Source organism: Falco punctatus (genome assembly GCF_963210335.1).
Source record: "Falco punctatus genome assembly, chromosome: 2".
NCBI lineage: Eukaryota > Metazoa > Chordata > Aves > Falconiformes > Falconidae > Falco > Falco punctatus.
In genome coordinates, this window is record NC_137581.1 from 36,321,174 (window position 1) to 36,341,015 (window position 19,842).

Consider the following 19,842-nt stretch of genomic DNA (forward strand, 5'->3'; position numbering starts at 1 on the left):
CATTCCCTCTGTAGCTTCACTCTGAATTCAACAAGGAACAATGCAATTATGTAGTAGTTATATGTTATATGTAGTAGCCTTGAGTTTTTGTCATTTTTAGCTCATGCATAGGATGCCTGCAGAAATGTGATATAACTTCCTTCCCTTCGCTTATTTTCTGATCTAGTTATGCACTCATCTACTTTAAATATTAATTGTCATGATTTTTATTTGCATTGCGATTGCACCCAACTGTCCCACCAAAGAGCAGAAGATCATTGTGCTAGAGTGAGTACAGACACACAGAAAGATTGTGAAATCAAACTTTGGATGAAGTTACCGAGGATTAGTCTTCATTTATCAATCAATACAGGACCAGGCAAATTCAGTATTGGACTTCTACAAAAAAATTCTGCATACTTGCTTGCTTCCTTTTGCCTCCCCTGACTAAGGGTTTGCCTATTTCTGATTTCCATCAATTCTTTCAGAAAATAAGTTTTGTGTTATACATTTACATCACTCCTCAATGTAAGTGCTTTATGACAAGTTTATTAGTCTTTTAGCAGATTTGAGGAACTTGAATACATTCCAGTTTGAGGAACCCAAATTAATGATTTACAGTATTTAGCAGAGAAGTTCTAATGTTAAATTCATAATTTGTTTCAATTCATATAGGAAACTTTTCTGTTATCAGACACTGGCTATGGTGCAGTATTTGGGAAATCAATATATTCGCATATAAAGATTTTATTGATTCAATATTTCCCTATTATCCTCTTATAAAAACAACATGAGATGCTATTAATACATGTTTTCAATTGTATTTATTTTTTGTGCAAAGTTTTTCCAAGCAAACTTATCCCAAGACAGCAATAACTATGATACAACATTGCATTATTTTTAACTTCTTTGGAAGCTACTTTCAGTTATTAGATTTTAGATTAAGCATAGTACATCTTATATAATGCCTGCATATTGCTTTTTTCATTTATCATGTGTTCAAAGGGAAATCATGTACAGAAGAACTGAAGCCAGAACTGGAAGCTATATGAACCATATGCGGTTTAGAAATAATTGTGGAAGTGTTTGGTTTCCAACCAAAGGATCTGGACAATGCATTATTTCACATGAATGGAACTCAAGTCAATTCACAGACTCAATATGAGAGATAAAAGTCTACTAGGATAATCAGCTCCAAGCATCCAAAACTCCTAAGATTATTTTAGAAGCATGAGAATCTGTGCAGAATAAAGCTGGGGTTTTTTCTTGTTTGTTTTCTAATTTTTTAGTCCGGTCTTTTCTTCTCTGGGGGAGGAGGTAGAGTAATCAGGAATGAAGGAATGAAGTCAAGTCTGGGAAAAAGGGGAGATGGGGGAATGTGGTTTTAGCTTTGTCTTTGGTTCCCACTATCCAAATCTATTTTAACTGGCAATAAATTAAACTATATTTTTCACAGGTTAAGTCTGTTTTGCCCATGATGGTAGTTAATAAGCAATCTCCTTTATCACAACCCATGATCTTTCTCCTCTTATTTTCTCTTTCTGTCCTATTGAGGAAGGGGAGTGAGAGAGCAGCTGTGTGGGCAGCTGGCAGCTGGCAAGGTCAACTTAGCACAGCAATCTAACAATAGATTTTTTCATTCAAAATTTTCATTTGATTCTATTTTAAAAATAATTAAAATAGAAATAAACAGGTCTATCAGCACAGATTGCTAGTGAGAAGAATGAAAAGGAAAGATGGCAGGAATGGTTGAGTTTCTTAGCCTACCAACAGTCTAGAAAAAATAGAGAGAGAGCTCAACTTAAAATGTAGATTTCTCATTGATGATTTTCATTTCTTTAATACTCATTACCCCCATTTTTCCTCAGAAGAGCTATTTCTATAATTCTGCTTGCATGTAATAAAACATTAGAGTAGAATTATTTGTTCCACTTAATAGCATTATTACACTTTGCTGTGAACAAACTCACAGTATCAGCAGAATGCCTCAAAGGGAAGACAGAAAAAATCCCTCACTGCTTTTTTTACAAGACACAATTCTTAGTGAAACCAGTGGGCAGAGATCTCCAGACCCAGTTCGGGAAGAGCAATCCCTTCCTTCACTAGGTAATGAGCATCACCTTGCAGTGTTACAGAGGAAGGCAAAAGAAAAGAAGAGGGAGAGAGCAATGCTGCTTGAGACACCCTGTACTGGAGGCATGAATGATTGATTTCTGCTCATACCACTCCGTTATGCCATGGAAAGGCAAGCCCGGCTCAGTGGGAAAGAAGAAAAGATTTTCAATAAGGTTATGCTATTCTGTTGTGCAGCTTAGAGCTGCCCAGCTCATTTAAGCAAGACCAAAGCACCCGGTGAGGATACCAGTATGGTTGTTTCCTAGGTAGATGCCACCAAAAGATTCCCACCACATCCAAGTCCCAGAGAAAACCTCCTGCCATTGGTAGAGATGCAGAGAGGGTAGGCTTGGCTGTTTTCTATTAGCAAAAGTTTCTTGCATCTTGTTACATGGTGAATTTTTATATTTTCAGATAAGAAGAAATTCTGGAAAGATAGTGAAGTGCCAACAAGGAAATGAGTGAGTGATTTGAAGAAATTCTGAGAGACATGAAGCAGGAATCCTATGAGGAAAAAAATTTAAATTGTTGCCTGGGTATATATACATACAGCAAGGAAGTTGACTTTGCTGTTCTTAATACTTCTATTATTGCAGAAGTTTGTGTTGGGCTGCATGCATGGAAGTACAATTACATTTTTTAATAAAAAGAAATTAATTGTTGACAATTTACTTCTTCCTGTCTGTAACAACGAATACATAAATACATATGTAGCTTAAATCTTCTCATAAATTCATCCTGTTCTGCATGCAGCAGTCTAAATTCCTACAGGTAGCAGCAGCACAGAAATTCTTGATTCAGTAAAGTCCCCTGTAGTGCATGCTAACATCTGGGCCACACTGGGATATAAGTAGTTTTGCAGAATACTTAACAGTGGGAGTTTACGTACTTGAATGGTAATTGCAGAATATAAGGCAAAGATGCTGGTTAGCCTAAATTACTGGCATAGAGATTTTAGTTTTTCACCAAAAAATGGTCCACTGAAAGAGGATCTGTGGAATAGACAGCTGAATGTGGCTGAAGAAAATGGAAAAAGAACATGTCTTCTCAATATGCTATGCTGTCATAAAAATTATATTAGTAATGTGCCTGACATATTGATGTTTTACAGCTGAATGCCATTTTTAACTGGAGCTGGCTAAACAGATGCCCCGTGAAATCTATCTTCCTTTTGAAGTTTCCTGTGTGTTTTTGCTCTTTTTCTTTTTTTTTTTTTTTTTTTAAACCCTGTAATTCATACTAGCAGTTCTGAAACACTTGAAATGCTTTACTTCTATACCTCCAGAGGTAAGCTTTTAAAATTGTTTTCTTTCGCATATTTAAAAAAAAAAGTCCTCAAAGTAGGAAGGAATGGAGAATAAAATTTGACCATAGTCCATAACCTTTATAAATACCAGCACTGTCATCTAAAGAAACAGTTATTTAATTTTTTTCTGCAGTAATTCACACCATTATTTTAGAAGAGTTTATAAATGTTTATTGTGCAAAAATTATTTTGGGTTTCTGTTTACAAGAAATCTTTTTTTCTTTTATTCTACTACACTTATTCTAGACTATATCTCTTCTTTAAAAGCTTCTTTTTAAACTATGTAAATATTACCTTAGCAAGAGGTAAGTTATCATTCCAGTTAATCCTTCTTCTCTCTTTCCCATCAGAAATCTCACAAATGCAATGGTACAGGCATAAAAATAGAAGATAAGACAATATCTTAATTTGCCATATCTGATCAACACACATGAGAATGAACCACATGACAAATTTACTTCTCTGCTTTGGAGAAATAATTCAATGCAATGAATACATCTTCACAAAACTAAAACATTTCCTCATGAGCATATTTAAAACCATGCTTATGCATAAACTTGTGTGAGTCCAATTAATAAAGTTTGGCTATTTTTGATACTTTCTTTGTATTTGGGTTGTGGGTTTTTTTCTAATTAACTAAAGTCCATTTCTAACAGCCTAAAATTGATCTGAAATATGACTTCTCTATATGCAAATTACTCTATTTTTGCATGGCATCATATTAAAATGATATAGCCTACCTGATCCTAGAAAAAATAAAAGACAAGCCTGTGGTTATCTTTACATTAGTATAAACATTATCTGGATTCACTTTGACTCAAAAATTAAATGTACACTCAAGTTCAGCTATTACATAGACAGAAATTTGAACACATCCAGTCATTTAAATCACAGTAACAGCTGTTTCCACACTGTCCCTTAAAAACTGACAGTAAAAACTGTAAAAGTACTGAAAATCCTCAGTTCTTGCTCAGAAGAAATGCCAAGATATTACAAAACTTATACATTTCTTTATCAGTAGTGCAGACCTGGCAACTTTACACAACTTGGGCTGTGCAAAAGGATAACTAGCAAAAAGTATGGAGTCCCAGAGACTCCTCTGCCAGCCCAGCCCAGCCTGAGAGTCTTCACCAGCCTCCTTCCAGGGCTTCCACATTCTTGGTTTCAGGACTGTATCCCAACAGGGGTACCTGGGCTGCTCAGGGCTTGGACTCCATCATAGCAGGCTGGAGCTGACCTGCCTCCACCCTCCCATCACTCTGCCCTGATGAGGAGAGATCTGGTTTCTGTGATGCCATTTCAAAACCCCCAGGAATGTGACTTTTACAATCACCTTCATGTACAGAAATTTTTTCTGTGTGATTTTTGTTTTTCTTCGGGTTTTTTTGTGTGTGTTTTTTTGTTTTGCTTTTGTTTTAGATTTTATGGGAGTGTGTATGTTAAATTGTTCTGAATAAAAAAGTTAAATATGTAGGATTTCATCTGCTTTCCCAAGACTGGCTTCTGTTTTGTGAGACCTGTTTGTGAATTTGCTTTTTTCCTTATGGCCTTAAGGCATTGTTCTGAAAGAAGGAGAACAAGAACTGAATGTGAGATTCTGCTTTTTTTTCTTGTTAACCTAAAATATTTTTATTACAACTGTAATATTATTACAGTTGTAGGTTCTTTTAAGCAGTCATGAATGGTACATTTATGAGCAATACAAGTACATGATAGGAAAAAATTACATTGATTTTACTGCAAAGCTACCGGTTTCACTGGCGTACACTAATTACTCTCTGGTAGAAAGAATTACATAACACATTCTTTATAATACTATTTAAACAATTAATAACAGTTCTGTGTTGTAAAGTACATAATGCAATTGAGTATCATGGAAAACATAGTATACTATGTAATATCAGACAGAAGTACGGTTTTTGAATTTCATTTCACTCTGAAAAATATTGGGGACAAAAATACATTATTACTGTACATGAAAATATAATTATTTTTTTCTCCTCAAAAAACAGATGGATAGAAAAATTTTCCTAAAATATGTTTGCACAAGACAATTTCCTGTACTAAACATTAACAAAAAGTTGTTAATAGAAAAAAAATAAACCAGTATTAGGAATAACATCACTATATTCAATTCTTAGGAAGAAACTGAGTCCAAAGTTCTACATACATAGCAGCAAAATAATTCCATGATAAATCAATCCTATTTCTGAAAGCAAATTGCAATGCTGGTAGCTGTTATCTAGCACAGGAAAGCATTATCCTTTTAAAATCTATTTGCATATTAGGATTTTGGCTCTTTTTGTTGATTTCTTTGCTGCAGCTTTTTTCTTCCCCTCACTGTCTCTGCACAATTAGCCATAAGTGTTTCCCTGCTGTCAGTGTTCTTTTTGCTCCTTGGCTATTTTGCACTTGTTTTTTCTTTCATTTCTTCCTCTTCTTACATCTGTCCTTTTCTTCAGCTATTTCCTACATTAGCTAACAAACATTAACATGGATTTTAATTAGTTAGCATTACTGGTAATGATATAAAGCCTGTAGTTATCATTTATTTCATTTTAGGGGTTATCCTTCCCATAAGAAGGCCACAGCACAATTAAGGAACAGCATTTTCCTTTTTACTAGTTTAACATTATTGTTCTTTCAAGCTAGGATAGGTGCTGAATAATAATGAAGTAACAGCCAGTCTAGTGAAAGGCGTTGGAGGGTTATTAGTCTGAGCACCGCACACTTCACTTAGTTTTTCAAGTGCCAGATGAATAAGGCTGCTCATGAATATTTGGGGTATCCCCAAGTATCAAATTTTTCAGCTCTGAACTATGTGTGGGGTTTTTTCCTAGCACAATTTATATGCAAAAGGTGTCTTGTATAACTTTTGAGTGGAACTTAGACAGAAATTGAGCATAAATGGAGCATAAGTTATTCATGAATAGAAATTGTAAGACTGTTGACAAAAGTGGATCTATTCTTTTTACTGTTGTTGTCATCCATATGGATGCATTTCAGCCTAAATGCAATTATATAGCACTTTCTTAAAATATTTTCATAAGAATGGGATATCTGAATTGTTTGGTGTTAATGAAGACTTGGAACATATAGAAATTCAGATTAAATTAGAAATTTATTTCTAAATCTGTCATTTATCATATTCAGAATGCAGAAAGTGGGAAAAAAGAAACAAAAACAAACAAAAAAAAAGAAAGAACCCCAAAACTTGCTTTCCCAGTTCTCATTACAACTTGTTTCTAAGATGATACTTTCTTCTTTTCATATATGTACCTGGAAATTCTTAATGGCTATGTAGCAACCATTCAGACACTTCATTAAATACATGATCACAGCATTACATGTGAGCATATATAAAAATAATGTCTACTTATTTTTCTGCATTATATAAAAAGTAGGTGTTAGCCTGTGCGGGCAAGAACACAAGAAGGTCCAAATCTGATTATCAGATTTGATAATCCACAAAGCTTGGAAGGAGTCTTCCAGGTTTTGTTCTTAGCCAGTCTCAAACTACTGTTGTTATTACTGTCATTGTCACCCATATTATCATTATATATTATTGAGCTTCTTGTGGCATTATGAATATCTGTCCATCTATCTGTGGAGTTTAGTGCAGACCTCAACTTTTATCTAAAACCTTTACAGAACCAAGTGCACATGCAAAGCAAGCATATTGAATCACACATTGAACTAGCACATTTCAATGCAATCACAAGTTAATCTCCATCAAATCACTGCATACTGAGAAATAACTCTTTTTTGTTAGCATGTGACATTAGAAAGTCCTGCATCATGGAATAAAGGTTATAAGTTATGCACAACAAAAATAGAACTGTGGCAAATATAAATTCAAATTGTGTTCAGAATAGTTAAACTCATTATATCACTGTCAATTTTCAGTAAGTGAGAGTTTCTAAAAAGGAAGCGTGAAAAAATACAATCTAGAAACCAGTAGAAATACTAAAATTGTAGATCTATCTGCATATCTTTTTCATAACCTGGTCCTTCAGGTATAGCTACTGACATGTCTGAGCAAAAAGGAGAAAGGTATAATTTTGCCTGAATCCATGGGATGACAGCAACACCAAAACATTTTCCCTTCATCTAAGACAAATCCTTCCCTTTATTTGAAATAAACATGCATCAATTTTCAGACATCCTGGGAAAAGGAAGGAAGTGTATTTAATTTTCTCTTTCATTCATAAACCCCCCATTTTGTCATCATTACAAACAGAGTAAAACCTAGTAGTAAATGGAAAAGGATTGAAAAGTACACGTGTATTTAGTGTATCTGTGTAACGACTTGATAGCAGTTTTATCTTTAAGTAATACAAAGTAGAATGTAAGAAATGGCAGAGAGGGAGATAGCTTATTTTGCTGTTTGATACTATGTGGTGCCCAAGGTGTGAAAAGGACTGACAGTAGCCCACCATCTCAAAGGGAAGCTGTCTCACAGCATCTTGCCTAGCTGCAATCTTCAGCCAGCTAAAGACAGCGGTGTGCCCAAACTTTTTGCTAGAAAGAGTCTCATATAAGGTTTGGGTTGATGGACAAGAGCATGATTTGTACACACAGGTGTATAAATTCACTTGTTTGTACCAAAGTCAGAGGTTTGTGTTAGCATCTAGACTTCAGAATAACTTTGAAAACAAAACTAATTTTCTCAAAGTCCTGGAATTTGCCCATCATCAACCTTCTTCTACAGTTTCATACCGTTCTCTTCTAAATCTCTTGTGAAATGACTATTTCTTCACAGGAAACACAGCACTTCAGATGGAATAGAACAATTTGATACCAGAACAGAAAATTTTAATTGAAAGAAGAGAGTGAGGGGAATGAAAAAGTATTAATATCTTAAAATAAAACAAACAAAAAAAGGAGACAAAAGGAGTATGAATTGCCAAGATAAACTTGAACCTTCCTAAAAAAAGTCGTACTAATTGATATTATATAGTATTTTTCATCAAATCAAAAATCCCAGTAAGAAAAAGCGTTAGAATTCAAAGACATTATGGGATGCTAAAGTTAACACATACAAGATATCATCAACAAGGAAAAGTATGTTACGTGTGTAAGAGCAGGACAGATTAATCCTTCCAGGATGAATTGATTCTATTTATGAGGAAATAGTACACATGAATTTATCTTAAAGCAGCACCCAGTTAATATTGCTGCAGTTTGAAGTGATTTCTTAAATTCCAGAATAGGTTGTAATAACTTTCCAAATAACTTCTTTTAACTGAATTAAGTGTGGTGCTTGATCAGTAAAACAGCTTGGATGGCTTCAAACACAGTCTGTTTTCAAACAAAGAAAGAAGAAGGTTAAAAACCAAACCAAACCAATACAAAACAACTTGATGTGATGAAATTATGATAAAAATGTGAAATCAGAAAAAAATCCTGATTATGATGAACAAGTGTAATAATGTTAGTGACTCCAGAGGTACCATTTTTGGCCTTTGGAAATAAGAGAGATACAAGCCAGGCCCAGAAAATCAAACCACCTTTGAAAACTGTAAGTTTTCCAACACTGACTAAAATGGCAAGTTTCATGTCCAATCCAAACTGCAAAACAGGATCCTTCTATTTAACTTAATTATATGTCAAAAGTCAAACCTGCAGACAGAAAAATATGGGGTTCTGGTTTGTCTTTTTGTTCTAGTATCATTTATGCATGTTTTAATATCACTTATCATCTCTACAAGGACACATAATAAAGTTGTTTACTACTAATAGACGTTTCCAATAAACACAGATCCAGTGGAAGATGTGCTAGAACAATGGCAGGGTTTCTACAGTCATATGGGAATGTAAAGAAATGAATGCATCTTTAAAAGCATAATTTTCTGTTTAAATAAGCTAATCTTTTTAAAGGGGGGGTAAAGGAGGAAATATTCTTGATTATTTTATTAATTGTGAACTGTAACCATTGATGATCTTTATCTAAATGTACAGAGAAAAATATCTTAAAATATGTTTGTGATGAGCAAGGGGTAGCATTGTTTCATGCACTTTTGATGACTATCTCCCTGTTACAAACATGAGTAATTTAGAGGATTTGTGTAAGAACTGTCATAAAGTAGTCTATGATTCATCAAATAATTCTATATAAATGTTTAAATTAAGAAGAAGAAAAACAATGCAGTAGGTGCATGAAAGTCAACAACAGCATCCTTTAAATTATGAGAGATTCATATAGCACTTTGCTGTAAATCATATGGCAGTCTTTAGGAGATGAGAGAAGGAATCAGATTAAAAAAGAAATAGAATGACTACCAGTTCTTGAGTCAAAGGAAGTAGCCTATGAACTAAGAATGTACTTGATGTCAAAAAGCAGCATAAAATAACAGCAACTAAGAGAGGTTTTGAGGGAGTCTTAGGTTATCTATCAATGACATTTAAAGAGAAAGATGAGGACAAAATATTTAGCACAATACCAAATCTATGAAATCTTTTTACAAGAGACTTAGATTTCTCTTAAACTCAACTCCTTGGCAGGCTGTGTGAGACTGATTATATGCACAGATAAGTATACTTGTTGTCTTGTAATATAGGAACCTGAATTTATCATGAATCCCATTTCCTTGAATCAGAATACAGTGAATTTCAGCATGAGAGATGAGGGCCCTGGATTGACCCATCTAAGTTTTGGCATCTAACTGAAAGCTTGCTTAAGGACCCCTGTCATTTTAGTTTCTCTCTTATCACTGTGCAGAAATTCTTCTGAGACTTGATTCAGCCTACCTAAGTTCTAGACACAAGTAGCCTACTTCCTTTCACTGCAACAGAATTGGGGATCATGCTCCTCAACTTATTTGCCACTTATTTGCAATTAGTGCATGCTTTTAGGTGGGGTAAGTCTGCACTGTCATTGAATTCCAAGCTGCAATTTCGAACCAGAATCACATAAATGAGGCCAAGATTTAAATATTTACTATCTCACAGTGTATGTTAATCTGGACTAGTAGTTAAGTCTTTATAGAAAGGAATACAAACAGTAATGCTCAGATCACAATTGAAATCTAGATATTTGTAGAGAGATTTAGACCTGTTTTTCTGGTTCTCATTTAACTTTATTAGCAGTATGTGTTGATCAATTCAGAATGTGAAATCTATTCAGTATAATTCAGGAATAAACATTTTCGCAAAACATTCAAAGTAAAAAGAAAATACTGTAGGCAGGATGAACTGGAAAGCCCAGCTTTCTACATGAACCATGAGAAAATGCATAGTTACTTTTAAAATAAATAGGCTTTCATGCTGTCCTGTACCTAAAATTGGAAAAAATTTCTGCATGGTCAGATTTTTCCATTACAGGTTTCCTTGTACCTTCTTCCAAAACATCCTTGGTCAGATAGATGTGCAACATTACATCGTGCACTAGAACAACTAGTACTGTGATATGATGTTATTCTATGCATATCTGAATAAATATATCTTATAGGTTTTTCACTTTTGCAACCTGCATCACTGAAAAAAAAATGGTGAGCTCTTTTCCATAACATACATAAGCTCAATGTATTGTTATGAATGCAGATAAGTATATAGAAAATAATACACATATAAATGCTTTGCTGAGTCAGTGTCTTAAGGTATACCACTACTATTACTGTTGTTGCTACTCTCTTAATTATTAAAGACCTTACAAAAAGAATTTTTAAGCTTCAGGACCATAAACACCTGAACCACTGTACTTATACATCAGTAAACTTTAGGCAAAGCGCTTGACAGAATTTCAAAGCTCTAAGGAAGGGAATTTGGGAAGTGAGGCAGTGAGACCAACTATTAAATCCTTTGACATATACTGTCTTGGGAGACATCTTTGTGAGGATAAAGTGGAAGGAAATACTGAATAATAAGGATTTGTGCTGGCTGAGTAGTGACAATTGGACATGTATGCTACCATGATCTACTGTGACACTGAGTGAAGAGATTGTGAATCCCATAGGCTGTTAAGAACCCTTCATTAAAGCCATTATCTTTGTAAGGATTTTGCACAGCATCCAGAAGTTAATTTTTTTTTCTTCAGAAAATAATTTTTAAATTAGCCACATAGCATATACCCTTGTGCATAGTTCACCTTCGGGCTTAGTTAATGCAATAAACGTCAAGTTTCTAGACCAAGCTGTTTTTTGTGGTAAGCAGTGGAAGCAGAGGTATAAAAGAGCCTGTGCAACTTTTCTTACACAGAGTTTCTGTGTATAAATACAAGTTTCTGGGCAGCAGGCAGGAATCAGAAGGAAAATTTCTGTGCTTTATCTATCATAGAAGATTAGACTGGATGAGCATAAACTCAAACTAAAATGAGGATCTGCTTGCTAGACCAGTGAATATTATCCTTCTAGTGAGAATTGAAATTTCTATCTGAATTAGTTACCAGACCTTAAGGTAATGTGTTTAAATGTTATAACAGATTCTGTATTCAGAGTAAAAAAGAAAAAGAAAAAGAAAAAAAGAAAAAAAAAAGATTTAATGGACTAAAACTACCATAGTGACCGTTTTTCCGTTGTGCCAGCTTTTACTTAATGAAAACCCGGGAGTATGTGACACAATGAAAAAATCTAAAAGACTATTCACTGAAAATAATACCTTAATTATATTGCTATTATATAATATCTAACCACTCAGCCAGTATCTGGGATGCCACTTAAATACATCGTGGTTTTGGGGGGGAAGATCACCTAAAGTGAATGATGATGGCAGAGTTACTGAGGAAATTAGACTAGTTAGCTAGGAGTGAGATTTAGGAAGAAAAACCAACAAACAAGCAAACAAACAAAATCCAAACCCTCAGTGTATAGTTAAAAATTGTAATAGGTGATTTATTTCTAACCATGAAAATAATTACATTATCTATATACCCACTTACCTGTATGGCCAGTCTGATAGCCTGTTAATAGTAACATCACCTGCCTGTTTCTGATCTGTTTCTGGGTTGGTAGAACCTGAAGAAACTATACACGTATCTTGGGGTAAGGAAAATGTCTTGTTGACTCAGGAATCAACTTTCTGACCAATATATCAGTGTTGACAGTCTTTCAAGAATAACTCTGTGGACCTTTACCTAAACCATGGTTAGCTGAAAGTTATAGGTAGGAAAACTTTAGGATTTTTTACTTCAATGACACTGGTGGTTTTCAAGAGGTAAGGAGTAGATCGATTCTCACAGAAAAGGAATAATAAGGCATAAAAATGATCAATTTCCTGATCACACTACATCCTAAATAATCCTGTGCCTGGCTGCAGAGGCTGAGATAGGTGCTAGCTGCTCTGCTGCCTCCCTGGAGGAGGCTGTTAGTGGAAGGCATGGGTGAGGTGGTGATGTTGGTCATGTCCCACACACGATGCTGAGAACGGATGAGCTGACATGGTGACTGAGCCATTCTGTCCACTGGCGTGAAGCAAACTGCCAGCTCCCAGATTCCAGGAAATTAAGTAGGAAAAATATGCCTAAAAGAGTGCTTTTGAGAGGCAGTGTCTTTCCAGACCACATGCCCAACACCTAGGTCCAGAACTGAAATCTACCTTTATATCAGATTGCTTCTTTATGAAGAATATTTGCACTTAAGACAATTTTAAGGTATGGATACCTAATTGTTTTACAACTGAGGCAGGATTTGCCCTGACAATGGCTAATATATTAGGCAAGCCTAGCAGGTGAGTTACCTCATCTTTGCTAAAGTTTCTTATTAACACCAGGACAATATCAGTAAGTGTTCCTGGGGGATCAATCGATATTTTCACTTCTATCTGAGACACTGAGAGACTATGTAGATATCATGTTATTGTACTCCAAAAACCCAATCTATAAGTTATTTTGGGAGGTTCGGTTTTGTTTGTTTTTAATAGAATTAGTTGGTTAACATAAGGATAACCAAGTAATGCAAGAGAAAACATGACTGCAAAAACGGAAAAAAAATTCCTTCTGAACTGACTTTATCTCCCTATTTTAAATGTTCAGCCATTCTTCAGTATACTTTTTGGATAAAAAGCTGATTTTTGCTTTGTGTTTCAAGTTGTAGGTGCTCAGAACCTGATCATTATGATTTTTATTGTTGATGTTATTATTATTAAATTTGGCAATTAATCTGCAAAACCATTTTGGTTTTGCAGTTTCAAAAGAGCTTGTAGGCAATTTTGCTCTCCTACCAACTCATTGAGAACTTACAGCTTTTGTGTTTTGCCTAGTGAAATCTCTAACAGTAAAAATATACTGTACTCCTACTAGTTTCATTCACAAGATCAGCAATCAAGTATAGTCTCCTGGGAAAGAAGATCAATTACTTAACCAGACAAATACTGCCATCATCTCAAAATGTAATTGTAGAAAAGATGTTATGGGGCTACCGTCTTTAAGTGTTGTTCTTAAAGAGTGACAATTTTGTTCTGTTTTGCAGCTTATTTTATACAGTGTACATTTACAGTGAAACTTCCTTCTTTACCATCTTCACCTAATCCTACTCTCTGTCAAATGCTGTCACAAAACTTAACCTTTTGTTATGAGTAAGAGTGAATCGCTTCTCCAAAACCAAATTTAAGTTCTCAGATTCACAGCCTGGCTGAGGAGATAGAGCTGTCATGCCTCCATTACACATTCAGCCTCATAGAAACTGAAATAAATAGCCATATAACTGTTACTCCATTTTCATGTTAGGTTTGACAACTCAGTTGTATATGAGAAAGTCTACAGGACATTTTCACATTCACTCCAAACTGTTCCAGCAAATTAATAACAGGGATTCTGGACCACCTGCGATAAAACACCTGAAGTAGTCCAAAGCTTACTCTACTAGTCATTAACTTAGCCGACTGCTGATCAGAGAAGACCCAGATAGTATAAAACACCAAATCCATTCACTTAGATTGTCAATATTTTGCCTTATCTTTGTATCTTAATAGGACTAATTACCAGTGGATTTATTTGTATTCGTTAGTAAATGAAGTTGTTTTCCCCTTAACAAGACAGTCAGTGGAATCACAGCTGGCATTTCCATTATTTCATTTTCTGATTCCAAAAACAACTGATGAAACCTTAATGAAGTAGAGGTTTTTAAGATGTCATTAATCTCTGTCTAAAGTTCTTTAATAGGATTATTAATCTAAAAAAAACAAAACCAAGAAAACAACCAAAGCCCCCAAGCCAACCAACCAACCAATCCTGTCCCCCAAGTAAACAATCAATTGATAACCTAGGGGCTTTCTTCCTGTGTGATATGAAACATCCCTACACTTCTGTAAACAAAATTTGAATGGCCTGGACGAATTAACCCCTTAACAGATTAAATAAGCATATCCAAAGTGAGTAGATATGACTTTGGAGGAAAATCTGCGTTTGCTTATATTTTGCGTAGCCATAGTAATGGGAATGCCAATTAACAATCATGCCACAAAAGTGATATTTCCATCATGTTTTTCTCAAGCAATATATGCAGTGACAATTAAAAATTTCAAGATGTAAAAGCTTGAGCTGTTTTGTAGGATTTGATGAAAGTCTGTTGTTGGGCTGGGCAAGCTAGAGAGAGAGAGAGGAAACTGCTATGTATTGCAAGTTTGCAAGACAGCATATTCCTTTTTTGCATTTCCTATGCTGTGATGAATAGTTCTAAATAATTTGCATAATATATATTCTGTAGCTTTTGGTGCTATTGAAAATACACAGTAGACACTAGTTTTAAACTTGCATGTAATGAACTTGCTACAGGGTTGAATTTGTTTATTTTATTTATTTACCATTTCAATGAAAAAAAAATGGCATAAAAACCTGAATGCCTTCAGCTATTGTATTTAAAAAACATCACTTGTAGAAAGATTTTTTTCTCTTGAACAAGAGTTAAAACTTAAAGAAAGATTGTGGATGTAAAATCTGTAAATTTAAAAGCATAAGGAAGCTGCTATCCTTCAAAAAACTATTTTAAAAATTGCAAAAAATGAATTCTTTTTTAAATGCACACATCCATTAACAAAAGTTTTGTAATGGAGGACTCCATTGAGGATCTTATTCATTTGCTTGCTTCTGTTTCTGAAAGGTGCACATTTGTCTGTGTGAACTTTAAAAATTAATACAGCCATACATAAGGAAAAATCAATGATACATGTCAGCATGCATATATTATGCCTGAGCTTACTGTAAAATGAAAGAAATCCTGTACAGGATTGTGCACTGTTTGAAATCTGAAGTTTTTCAAATATTTTGTAATCCTGACTAAACAAAATATTTATGCCGTATTCAAATATCTTTTAGTTTTGTTTTGTTTTGGTAGGGGTTTTGGGTTTTGTTTTTCTTTTTTTGGTTAGCCAGTAAGTGTGATGTTCTATTTAAAAGCTGGGCTGTATTGATTTTTATTTCTAAGTATATGACTGCATGTGGAAAACTCACCATGTTTTGTAGTAAAAATTGAATAGACATCATGGTTCTATATAAAGTTAACAAGCTGCATTATTTTTTTGTTTGATCCACATAACCTAAAGACCGGTTTTTGAATGTCAGTAACTGCATATGGCCATTTGTACAAGGCTAGACTTTGGCTACAAATATGAATTTAGTATAAATAAATTTTCTTATGCAGGATGGTCTGTGAGAAGATTACAACCTTTTTTCTGTTGAAATCCTATGTTTATTCCTAGTAAGATTTTTTTTTAATGTATCCTGAAAACTGTAAGATTAAATGTTTTCAATTACCTTCCACATTTTTTTATCTTCCTGCCTTTTTATTCCTTCCCTCCACTTTCCTGAAAGAGATTAAATTTCAACTCATGATGTTTCAACCACTGTCTAAGATCCTTTGGCATCTTCTACCTGTAAAAACAGACAAGCAAACAAACAAAACCCAAACCTCAAAACCTCAAGCAAACAAATAAAAAGACACCTTTTACCTGTTTTCCCTGCGTTTCATTACTAATTCTCGTGAAAAGTCATGTGCTAGCCCAGACTTAAAAGGCTGCATAATTAAACAAAACCACAAATAAAATCGGCAATTTTAACACTCGTGCAATCGTGTGCCTGATCAGTTTGCCCTCTAGTGGTGAAAGATGCACCGCAGGTATGGGCTCTGCAGGTGTTTCAGCACAGCTGGATAATGAACAGTAGCAGAAGCCAGGTCCTACCTAAAAGACAGTATTGCTATGACACACCACCAAAATCTAGATAGACACCTCCGATGCCACAAACATTTGAGTTTTGGCAGTTTGCAACATTCTTCTTCCACCCTGACAGAAACTTGCATTTTGTCTTGTAATTGGATGAGTGTGTCAGTGTTGTGGCACTTTGCATCTAGTGTATAGAGTGTGATGACACTGTGTTGGTTTGCATATGTGATAAATGCTACTGAGTCCAATGACTGTTGATCAACGAAATTATGAATGCTTACATGGTAAACAATAAAAAGAATTCTTTTAAAATTACTCTTTCAGATTTTCAAGTCAAAAATCTTTTACTTCAAATCCTCAAATATACCAATGTAATTTTTGCATATCACTGACATAAAATATGAGCTCGCTGGCAGGTATTTATTTGTTTAGAAACAGTACTGGACTATTTACAAAAAATCCTGGTTTGCAAATGTGTTCTTGGATGGTTTTGGAGTTCTGTTAGCTTGTAGACTAAGGGAAAGGGAGGAAAAAAGGAAACCCCAGGGATTCATCCTTAAAGTCTGCAACACTGAGAAATCTGGAAAAATCAGGAAGCTACAACAACCCCAACATTTCAAAAATGCAAGACTGCCGCAGGAGTGTGGATATCCACTGGAGCTAATCAGCGGAACAAGCCAACATTGCCATTGGAGTTTATGTCTCATCAGCTCAGCAGGGTGGGATGTGCTAGAGAGGAATCGGCTGCTGCTGCAGTGTGTCTAAGCTCTGTATTTCCTGAGCAGAAGGTCTTTCTTGAGAGACATGAAAAAACACCAATATGTCACAAAGTGTAGAATGCTGCCACTGCTATAATGATATACTGGCAAAATAATGAAAAATTGAGAAAGCAAGAACAAACCTAAAATTTTCTGAAGTTTCGGAAGGGTTTATTTTCACTCAAAATCAGAACTGTCTCTTACAATACCTCCAAATATGACACTGCTTTTGGGAGTTAACCTATTTCTCCCCTCTTGTAAAGGTCTTCTCTTTGTGTTTAATAAACTGAAATGTGGCCTTCCCTTCGCTGGTTTTTAATAAATTCCTCATCTTTATGTGAAGATGTTCTGTGTCTGGCCTGCTGACCTACCTCTCACCTTCTGACATAGCAAGTGGATTTAGCAATATAACTGAAGAATATATTAAATCTGAAATAATGCTCAGGCTGCTGTCTGATCCAAACCCCACAGGATACCACGCAATTCTTAGTTCCTCTTGGGTGAGCAAAACTTTCCATCTTTCACTATGAACAGCTCATTTAACACATTAGGAGTTATCTTCTTGCCTTGTAAAGTTCAGGGGGGGAAAAAAAAAAAGAAAGAAAGAAACAGTTGAGGCATTCCTACAGCTCAAGTGTGTCTTACCTGTGTACTGGAGAGGCAATTGCATTATTCATCTTGATCAGAAAAAGAGATGGTTCCAGGAGAAGACACTGAGAAGACCTTTAACTTCTTTGTCTAAAAGTAAAAAAAAACAAGACAGCCATAGGTATGATCTTACAGCTATACCCATAGCTCAGAGGCAGTGAATGTTATCTCTGGCTGTGTCCTGGATTTCCCCTGGGATCTTTTGCAGTCACTTTCATTCAGATTGTTTAGTTCACCCATGATTAAAGGAACATTTGAGAATCTGTTCTGTGGTCTTCCAGGGTCTGAGTTTCCTAATGTAAAATGTGAATGTCAAAGACTCTCTACTCTCTCCCACATTATCATTTTCATCAGTATTAAAGGAAGATGTTCCATTGATTGAGATGATGTAATTATAATTTAGATCAGCTTATGAGATCCATGTAAATCTGTGTGTTGTGTGTTTGTGTGGAGAACGACTAAGTCTACTAGGGGTGGTGTAAACAAAAGCCTAATGTATTTGAATCAACTGGTTCCTGGACAGGAGTCCAAAATGTTTTGTCCTTGTCTTATCCTTCAGTCTTCTAAAGTGCACAAACTGTTAATTGTAATGTAAAATCTACCTTAACTTCTTAGGCGTTGCATAATCCTAAGCATCTTGGATTTATTACACCAACCTGAACAGGTTTGATTTTCCTTTTTTTTTTTTCTTTTTTCTTTTTCTTTTTCTTTTTTTTCCTTTAACCTGCTGTACAATGCCTGGCTGGAATGGAGTTAATTTTATTTGTAGCAACATGTACGGTGCTGTGTTTTGGACTGGTGACCAAATCTGTGTTGATGATATACCAGTTTTAGCTGTTGCTGAACAGCATTTGCACAGTGCTTTCAGACACTTTCAGACAGAAACAGACTTTCTGTTTCCCCTTATGCCCCACTTCAGGCAATGGGCTGGGAGTGGACAAGAGGCTGGGAGGGAACACTGATGGGACAGCTGACCCAAACTGACCACGGCAATATTCTATAGAATATATAATATCATTCTCAGCAATAAAATGGAGGAGTCTTTCCAAGGCAACCATTGCTTGGAGACCACCTGGGCATTGGTCTGCTGGTAAGAGTTGGTGAGCGATTGTCTTTGCATCACCTGTTGTTTCAGTTGTGGAGGTTTTTTCCCTTCACGTAGTAAACCCTTTGTCATGGCCCATGAGCTTTTCACGCTTTTGTCCTTCCAATTCTTTCCCCCATTCCACTGTGGGCAGAGTGATCAAGCACCTGGTGGGTGCTTAGCTGCTGGCCAGGGTCAAACCGTCACACTCGGTGTTTGTTCAGTAACATTCAACTGCTGGCCTCAAATATCAGCTTGATTCTCACAAGGATTTTCAGTTTCAAGACTCAGGGATATCTTTATGGATATCACAAAAACCTGATAGGATCGTTTTTAACTGCTTCTTTTTTTTAATAGTGTGAGATAAATATTTTACAGGGTCTCACATTAGGTATAAATCACTGTAGCCTGATTCCAAACTGGTGAACTACTTCTGCCTAGGACTATTTTTTAAATTACTGTTGGAACATGAGCATCAGGTTTACACTATTGCTGCCAATGTCTTCCAGAATTTTTTTTAAATAAGTAAATCATTAAATCAGTACAGGGAAATGAGTCCTTCTAAGTTTTTTAACAGTATCTACAGTTGATTTTCTTAGAATGCACATCTGAAGAAATTGTTTGAAGTGCTGTTAGGAATGAGTAAATATTACAAAGTATTTCTTAGAATTATGTTCTTATTAGCATTCAGATCTTATGAAGTACATTCTTATTATCATTCAGACCTGATCAATTTGTTAATAAGTTTGTAGGGAACTGAAAAGAATGTCCCAAAAGATAATGCTCAGTATATGACTTCTAAGTGACTTATTTGTGGGGTTTTTGACATATCCAAGATGCCTGAGAAGTAAAATCAACAC